General features: G+C 40.8%; 1 long non-coding RNA gene across 2 annotated transcripts; it reads left to right on the forward strand.

The window, feature by feature from the left end:
* The first annotated feature begins 97 nt into the window (after positions 1-97).
* LOC137765675 (uncharacterized) lies at positions 98-9,433 on the forward strand. Of its 2 annotated transcripts, none has more exons than XR_011074245.1 (3): positions 98-187; positions 6,975-7,161; positions 9,127-9,433. It is a non-coding gene; the product is annotated as an uncharacterized lncRNA (long non-coding RNA). The 2 variants fall into 2 exon arrangements; XR_011074246.1 differs by lacking the exon at positions 9,127-9,433 and adding an exon at positions 8,156-8,242.
* The last annotated feature ends 333 nt before the right edge of the window (positions 9,434-9,766 follow it).

Here is a 9,766-nt window from a genome sequence, read left to right on the forward strand (position 1 = left end):
CTCTCTTCCCCGTAAACTCAGCTCTTCGAGCTCAATACACAAAAGGGAGCGAGAGATTCGAACCTTTGGGAAAAGTCTGTTATATATAGTAGGTTTCGAGGCGAGTAAGAGAAAAAAACAAACACCACAGCTCTTTCCAGCTAGAATATTAGGCACCACGAGAAAAATATTTGCCAAGCAGTTTTCGGTGGGTTCATTTGCTTTATTTTTATTTGGGACAGTTTTTTTTTTTTTGTTTTTTGGGGTTTTTTTTTTTTTTTTTCCTTGTTGGTGTGGTGGCCCGGGATTTGGGGTTGTTGTATTTTGATGGGTTTCGGATTTTTGCTTCTGATTTTTGCCTTTTGCAACTTTGTGGTGTTACGTAAATCGTAGGATCCCGCATCGGTTGGATTTTGTTTTGAGTGTTTTTGCCCCAATCTCATCTCTCAAGCGCTTTAAGGAAGATGTGTTATTTTAATACTGATACTATTGAAAGAAGCTTGAATTTTTTGTCGTATGTGTGACATCCCAACCCCCATTTTTTTGGGGGGGTAGGGTGTAATTTTCTTTCTCCCCATGGACTTTTACTGAGAGGACGCTCCCCTGCACTTGAGAGACATGTTCAAAGGATTTGTTTTGGTTTGTTTCTTTCCAGGACAGCAAGTGGTGGGTTTACTCTTTCTGTTATTGTTGACTCTTAGGAAATTTCTTGCTGCGAGAAACGTGTGTGTATGTGGGTGTGTGTACGCGTGTGTTCTACAAAATTCCGTGAGCCAAATACATGTTTGTGTTTTGCTTTTTCTTAAGGTCTTGATTCCGCCCCCCCGCCCAGCTCGCGTCAAGGTCGTTGTAAAAAATCTCTCCTGTCTGTGTTTAAAGAGATCAGCCGGAGGGAATTCTACAGGCCTACCGTGCCAGTATCACAGATACTGCGTGTGTTTAGAACAGACTGTGCTACAACTACAACGCGCTGCACGCAGCACAGTCCTCTTAGCTTTAGAGCTGAGTTTCAGGGAGGAGGAGGAAAAGGGGGAAATCTTTCTTTCTTCCTTACTTCCTTTCTTTTTAAAGGCAAATGTAGTGCAGAATCATTCCACTGTGGGCCTTGGTTTGTTTATTCAGAACTGCCAGTTTCCCTATTTAAATATTGGTTGGGGTTTTTTCCCCTCCTACTCATCCCTGAATGAGGGAGACTCTTGTTTCTTTTATGTCTCTCTCTTAAAGGAAGGGTGTGAGGGGAAAATAATATTTCAGATTCCTCAAGTATTAACCCAAAATGTTTGGACCAGAAGCAGCTTTCAAAGGTCAGGCTGTTCTGAGCCTTGGCTATGAGAGTCCTTCAGGCAACTCATTAAATTACAGACGAGTTCTTAAAGGTTCCACAAAATTTCTGCACATGTTAATTTCCAGTAAAGATATCTCCCAAAATAATCTACCTCTCCCAACCCCAAATTTGGGTTTATAGAACTGAGCAGAGCTATGAAAGATTGCTGGCTGTTTCCTGGGATATTTGGGATCGCTTTCCCAGAATGCCATAAGAAGTTCAGACCTATCGCTGAAAATGTTGTTGTCAATGCAGCCCCCTTTTGGAAAAGTCTGTGTTGGGGTTTTTAAAACCAGGAGAGATCCAAAGGGGTCGACTATTTTCACAAGGGCTGGAGCTTAGGAAATATGCATAAGTGTCTGTCCCTGTGAAATCTGAATATTTTAATACGTATTGACAGATGAATTACTGCAGCCTCTGCAGAAAAGCCTGTCTTGTGAAGGATTTTTGAAAAATATACACAGGCCTAATGCTGTCACTGTTGTCGAAATGAACATTTTACCCCCAAAGACACATGATATCATCCAGTGCAGATCCATTTGGCCGGAAGGGAGACTATCTGTTTTTCTGATTGTCCCCTTCCCCCTCATCTTCAAAGCGTTTTAAAGGAATCCCATTAGATTCAAAATGATACCCCAATTTTGCTGAAGTGATCGTCTTTGTGTATTTGTAGGGGTGATAATTTTTCTTTTATGAGTAATAAGAACTTCAGGGTTTCTCAGGTGTCTCTGTATGGTTTGGAATGTGAATTGTATGGCTCTGCCCTATTACTGATCCTACAATGAGATTACTTTTGTGATTTGGGGTCACTTTTCTTGTCAAAGTTGCCATCCTGCCTCATTGGCTCCTCCCCCCCTCTTAAATACAGAGCTTGCCCCTCCCGCGTTCTCTTTGCCACTCCAATCTTAGCCCCATGGGGGCGCTGCAGAGCAAAGGGAAATCTGCTCCCTCTGACAGCAGAACAAACCAGAGCGGGGGCTGGGAATGAATTCACCCTTCTTTAATTCTCTGCGGGGAGCCCTTGGAGGAAGACCCCACCAGGCCTGGTTTATAGATAATTAATCCTACCACCAGGGACCGCAAACCTTCTCAGGACGTTATTTCTGGGACCCAGTGCCAGGGTCCCACATTTCTACTTTTTTTTTTTTTTTTTTTTTTTGCCAAATTGAAGTGTTTACACCGAAAGAAACTAACCAGAACAGGAGACCGTTAAATGAAAAAAAAAAAATTATTGAAGCTATTTTAAAGATGAAGATTTACTTTTAGGTAGGTCCCCTTTTCTCTACGGAATGAATGGTCAGGAAAATCGTGTACCCACCTCTCAATCTCTTTTCAATTCCTAGGAAAGTAACTTTATCAAATTTTATACCAGTTGAATTTCTTCCAGAATGTCTTCTCTCATTCTTGATCTCTCCCAGGTAGTAGTAACCAGTTGGCATCACTTTGTGGACCTCCCTCATTCCAGCAGTGCTAGGATTAAAGAAAGGATTGACTTGAATATATTCAAATTCTTTTAAATCATCCTTAAGAAGCTCTAAAGAGAGATTCCATGTCTGGGGTCTTATGTGTGATTCCTGTGGACTTGGAGGGGCTGTGTATCAACCAGTCCTATGATTTAATGGTTTCTGGCTATTAATACTCAGAGTAGAGGACCAGGCCAGCCCCTTTGCCTGGTGTTCTGGGCATAGTAATAGGTTACTAATCACAGGTTCTGGGTAAGTAAAAGCTTTGTTACAAAATAAAATAGCTTGGTCTTAATATTACATCTATTTAAGGAAAGAACAGATTTTGCATCAGTTCCCCCCAGAGAAACTTCCCCACAATTCAATCATAGCTGAAAAGGAAACTATCCTTGGAATAAGCACTGTCCTGTCCTCTTTCTAAGGGGACTCCAAACAGGAAATTGGTTTCACCTGTCAGGAACTTCTGGCACCTTGGTAGATCTTTAAACTATCACATCACAGAATTATAGATTTTAGAACTGGAAGGAACCCTGCAGATCAATCACTCAGCTCCTCAAGGCTTCTTTCTTTCAAGAGGACAGGATAGCCATCACTGAGGCGTGTGGGACCCCAGGACACAACTGAAAACGGGTCTTCGTGGTTTGATGGTCCTGTGTCAGAAAATCAGGGTGATCTGACTACCTGGGTTTGGAGATGAGCATCTTGTTTTCTGGCAGAATTGAGGAAAGCAAGACTGCTTTGGGCTCTGTGTAAATTGTAAACTGGTTCTCAGAACAAACTCCAGGTCACAGTGAGTATTGAGGTTTGATTGTCATCTGGGCTTGGTTATGCTTGTCACCTGTGCTATGGTACTCAACAGCTACTTTTGATGGGTATGGGAGATCTTATTTACCCATTAGTTTTATTTCAAATCCTTCACTTAGAGCTATTATAAACAAGCTCCTTACATTATCCTTGGAGAAAGAAAGGTGTTTTCTTGGTATGATTTAGAGAAATTGAGCAGAAAGTTTTGAGACATTAAAAAAAAAAAAATAGAAGATGACTTCCAGCCACTACCTTCAGAAAAACAAGTGTCAACGTTTAATTTTGATCCATATGCTGCCTGCTTTTGGCCTGTATTATTCTGAGACCTTTTTTTTTTTTTTTTTAGTTTAGAAACCTTTTTGGCCTAGCTCAGAGTTTCCCCCCAAAGCACTGATTTTTTCCACACTTTTCTCACTTATTTTAAATGGAAATAAATATCGGGAGCTTAAAATAGAGAAGTGATGGGGGGTGCATAATCATTTGTTTACAGTACTCTATCACTGTTTTGAATAACAGCGTTTTCACTTCCTATGAAACCTTAGCATGAGGGAAAGCAGCAGCTGGACCAGGAAGGGGATGCAGGGAGGAAAGCACTTGAGTGTTTGTAAACTCAGGGTGGCTGGCGCACCCTCCCACCCGGCTGCTGTACTTACCTGTCTTTACTACCTAAGGCTAGAAGTGGAAAAACTTGATTTGCGTGTTGTGCCTGCATTTTTTTTTTTTTTTTTTTTTCTTCTCCACACCGCCCTCTGTACACCTGACCATGCCAAAGCCTATCTGAAGCCGGCTTGACGGCAGGCAGAGCTGGAGAGCGGAAGAATGTGCTGAGGAAGGGAGTGCTCGGTACTTTTCCATTCACATCTCCACAGTGGCTTTTCTTGTTTATTTCAACCTCCACCAGCGGAACACTGTCAGCTGCCTGAAATCGGAGTCATTAAACTGTTCCCTGAGGTCAAATCACAGATGCTTGGTGCAAGTTTCCTACATGTCGGTGTCTATGTAACATATGTACATACAGAGACACACGCACATACGTGTAACTCCGCGGGGGCACAGTGTAAGGTAGGGGGAAAAAGAAACTGGATTTGTTGCCAGAAAACCTTGGTTTCTAATTACCTTTCTGCCTGGAACTCCTTATGGGACGTGGAGCAAAACCACTTGTCAGGACTCAGTTTCCTCAGCTGTGTGAAGGAATAACCCAGATGGTTTGCAGGATGTCTTTCTGTTCTAAATTCGATACATTGTGTCTAAATATATATTTATGTAACTTTAAGGTGGAGGGGGGATGGAAAGGGGCTGAGTGTATGTGTCCCTGGGATGGGAGAAGGAGTTAAAATGTAAACTTCTAAGTAAAGAAGGCAGTCCCAGAATCTTCACCTCTATCAATTTTTAACCAATTGTAGACCAAAGTCTGGGATTCTGCTGAGTAGGTCCAAAAGCCAATTGAAGATTTTAAATGTTAAGAGTTGGAAGGGGATGATTCTAAGACCTTGTACCTTTGATCTCCTGCATTAATAATCAGATGTGACAGTTCCCAAGTGTCTTTTCTGCACTAGAGTTCTTCTTCTTTTTTTTTTTTTCTTCTTCTGTTTGTTTTTGGAAGCAGTCCCAGTCAATGATAGGAAGGAGATGACACTTGTAAACTGGGCACACCTTAAGCCACTGGGCCCCATGTGGATGTAAAAAAATATGACATAATATTCATACACATACACACACACAAAAGGAGAAAAAAAAAGAAAAAACTAGATAGAGATTCCTGGTAAGAAACTTAGAGGTAGTTCAGCCATCACTGCATTAAAGGTAATTATTTGAAGTCAGAGGAAATAACAGATGATGAGTTTGCCCTTACCAAAAAAAAAAAAAAAAAAGCCTTGCTCTACCAGTACAAACTTAAAGGTAATGAAAGAGATACTTTCCACCAATATTTCCTATGCTTCTTTTATCTACATTCTTTAAAAAGAAAGGTCTAATGTTTCTCAGGCCTGATTGCCTAGCAAAGCCTTTAACGCACCTCAGCATCTTCAGGACATACTTTAAAATGTAGCTCCTATTTATTAACAGCGACCTCCCCACCACCACCATCCCTCCACTTAGACCTTCTGGAATATTGATGCCCATGTACAAGGAGAGATGGAGCCAATTACATTCTCTCAATGAAAAACTATTGAGAGTTACAATATGCTAGCACTGGGAAGGTCCTTAGCAATTGTCCAATCCCACACGACTGAATTTATATCATTGGAAATTGAGGCCCACACAGAATGTATTTGCCACACACACTGGATCAGACTGAGCCAGGTCCAGAATTTTGATGTCCTGGTTCTAAATCCACTATGTTTTTCCATGGCTCATCATGAAAAGAGGACGTGGGGTGGGCAGCCCTGCAAAAGAGCCATTTGCTGTGGCCTTACGTTCAGAGGAGGCCTCACATTTGGACTTTTGACATCATCTCCACTGAGGTTCTACATCAGTCTTAGCAGTACACGGACAGGATGGAAAGGAGCAGACCCTCATCCACAAGTTCTGCGTGTGTGTCCCAGGGTAGGACCCAGTGTCGGAGCCACCACAGGCTCCTACGGTACTGTGATTTAATACTGTTAATAAACCTATAATTATCTTATGAATAGTACAAATGCATTGTAATTGTGTGTATGCTGGTGTTGAAAATGTAAAATTTAATATATTTTTGGCCTAGAAACAATGATGCTACACTAGCAAAGAGCTCACCTGGTACCAGATCTTGATTTCTGATACCTCTGTGCAGTAATGGAAAACAAGGCTCCTTGGAGAAACGGCTGATTCTAGATCTAGGACTGGGGCAAGAAGTATTCAAAATTAGAATGGAACATCTTATAGCATCATAAATAAAGAATTGCTGAAAAACAAACAAAAACTACATCGATGGGGGATATTTCAGAGAGACACTGGAGCCACTTGAAGAGCTCCCAATGGGCAAAGCTGGAAGATTTGGAGTAAAAAAAAGAAATCAAGTAATATTAGATTACAATCCAAAGTATAAAAGAAATATCCATGAATCCACACTGATATAAATTATTAAATAAATGAATAAATCAGAGAAAAGAGACAAATCTTCCTTGCAGAAGAATTCCAAATAATTTGCGTAGATACACTGCCGGCAAGGATGGGGGCAGGGGGCGGTGTATAACTCCTCACTCTTCAAATATGAGTTATGCACAGTGACTTCCTTCCAAAGAGTACAGTATGGGAAGGGAGGAAAGGAGGGAGGGAATAATTTTACATGGAGAAACCTGACAAACACTACACCAGCCAATTCATCAAGGTCAACGTCAGCAATTATAAGCCGTGTTGATTGTATGTACCTTTGATCTGAGGAGATGAAAATGGCTTTTTACCTCTGTGGTCTTCCTCCCACACCCCAGTCTATTTATGAGAAAAGTATCAGACAAATTTCAACGGAAGGGCATCCTACAAAAGACTTAACCAGTATTCCACAGAACTATCAAGGAAAGTCTGAGAAATTGCAGCAACCAGGAGTAGCCTCAGAAGATATGACAACTTAATGTAATGTAGTATCTTGGATGGGATCATGGAACAGAAAACGATAAGGTAAGCCCAGACAAATCTGAATAAATGAGGAGCTTTAGTTAATAATATTGAATCAGTATTGTTTCATTAGTTGTTACAAATGTACCATAGTAATATAAAATGTTAATAATAATGGGAAACTGGGTATAGGGTTTTTCTATGCACTATCTTCTCAATTCTGCTGTTTAAAAAATATTTGGGGGGGCATATCTTTATTATTATTATCTTTTCAATACCAGAAACCTCCAAAAATGAGCTAGGTCTCTTGAAATCTGAGAGATTTTCTTCCCAGTCGACCATGCCCCCCGAATAGAGTCAGGAAAATGAGGGAACCTGCGTTTATTCTTTTAGTTTACTAAATCGAAAGCAATTTAGCTAATTTCTGTACGTCACCATCTGGACACAGAACTGTGAGGAGAACACTAAGGAAGCACCAAAGGCCAAGTGTTGTCATGGTGGTGACAGCCCTGCTTACTCCACATTCCTTTCTGAAAATCCTCCATGGAAACAAGGCCCTGAAAGATCTAGCCATCAGTCCATACGGGACATATAATACTTAGGGATTCATCACTGAGGTTGGGGGAGCCCCAAGACCTTCCCAGAATGTCTGGTATCTCATTGTACAACTCCAAAAGAACTGTGGATCTCATCAGAGTTTAACTCTGGGTCTAGAGAAGAACGCTAACTGGACCCTATAACTCTATGAGTTTGTCTTCATTATCTGAATATGACCCCATTACCTAAACTAGAACAATCCAGAGAGGGAAATGGTTTGCCAAGACCATCCCACAAATTAGTGGTAGAGTTGCTTCCCATCAACCAGTCTACCCTGAATCATTTATTTTGCTGTAATATTCCCTTTAGTAAACTAAGGACTGCTATTGCATGGATATACATTATTTCAGAAACGCCTCATTCATTTCTAACCACCCGTCAGTTACCAGTGGTGTCCAGTTCCAATGTGAGCTTAAGTGTCTCTTCCTTCTTTCCCTTCACCTTTTCCCACTTGCATCAGCCTCTCTGCCAAGTGGTTACAGATCTTTGAACCAACACTGCTGTTCACTATGGAGGCTGACATTTAAATTCTTGTTGGTGGAATGAGGTAAGATTGAATGCTATCATAGTCCAATTTGGTTATCATTACTCTCAGCAATCTGTTTGGTTACATGTCTCAAGAATCATAAATGTAGTCATGCCCTTTGACCCAGTAATTCTACTTCTAGGAATCTATCTTCAAGGCACAATTCAACATATAGGGGAAAAAATCTTTGAATGAATATATGCATTCAAGCATCATATCTAGCAACAAAAAAGTTGAAAAACCTACATGTTCCATCATGACTGGGTTGGAGGGAAGGGTATTGGATGGAGAATGGTTAAATATAATACAACTAACTTTTAAAAATTAGAATTGGAAAATACTTATGGTAACAGGTAAAGTGAAAAGCAGTATATATATATGTATGTAGTATATTTATAACTATGTTTAAAAATACTGTACATAAAAAATAAACTGGATATAAGCAAAAGTACACAATTAACAAAAAACTATTTACATTGGCTGTCTTAGGGTAGTAGGATTATGGATGCTTTTTTCTCCTTTTATTCTTTTCTCTATCTTCCAAATTGTGTAATGTTTATATATTAGTTTGATTTCGATCTATCTCACAAGCACACACTCAAGACACTGAAAAGCCCTAGGTGAAATCTTTTCAATGCAAGCAATTAGTCCTCTAATTCACAGTTTTGAATGTTTGACCTAAAGTTGAAGCCTCCCACATCTTTAGGGCCTAGAGCAAAAGTGAGAACTGCCCACTCATACTTGGAGAAGACCTTTCACTCTGGGAGACACTTGTCTCCACACCAACAGAACCTCACCCTTTCTGAGCACATTGACCATAATGAGATTAAATAGATCCTGTAAATCTTTGATCTGTCTCCACCCACTGGGTCTTAGTGTGCTTATCTTGTTTGTTGGTATTTCAGAGCATTTGAAAATGTTAAAGGGTTTCCTGGGGCTTCCCTGGTGGCACAATGGTTAAGAATCTGCCTGCCAATGCAGGAGACACCGGTTCGAGCCCTGGTCCCGGAAAATCCCACATGCTATGGAGCAACTAGGCCCATGTGCCACAACTACTGAGCCCGTGTGCCACAACTACTGAAGCCCGTGCGCCTAGAGCCTGTGCTACACAGCAAGAGAAGCCACCGCAATGAGAAGCCTGCACACCACAATGAAGAGTAGCCCCTGCTTGCTGCAACTAGAGAAAGCCCACGCACAGCAACAAAGACCCAACACAGCCAACATTTTAAAAAATTAATTAAAAAAAAAAATGGTTTCCTGGTTACTTTACTGTCTCCATGAGGCCACCCAGGAGATCTCCTGGTAAAAAGACACTCTTTGAGATGCTTCTGGGGCTACAGGAGATTTGGTTTTCATTCTTATAACATGTTTGACTAGTGAATTCTAAGGAAAACAATTTAAAAATAAGCCCTATCAATGTTGTTTCCTTCAGATAATCACAAGGTTGTTAGGAACTGGGGGTAGGTGGTTACCATTGTTTGAATCGCTGGTTCTTAGAAAAGGGCATGGGGGTAGACATCAGGATCTAGGAGGTGAGGTAAGGAC

Source organism: Eschrichtius robustus, chromosome 6, assembly GCF_028021215.1.
Source record: "Eschrichtius robustus isolate mEscRob2 chromosome 6, mEscRob2.pri, whole genome shotgun sequence".
NCBI lineage: Eukaryota > Metazoa > Chordata > Mammalia > Artiodactyla > Eschrichtiidae > Eschrichtius > Eschrichtius robustus.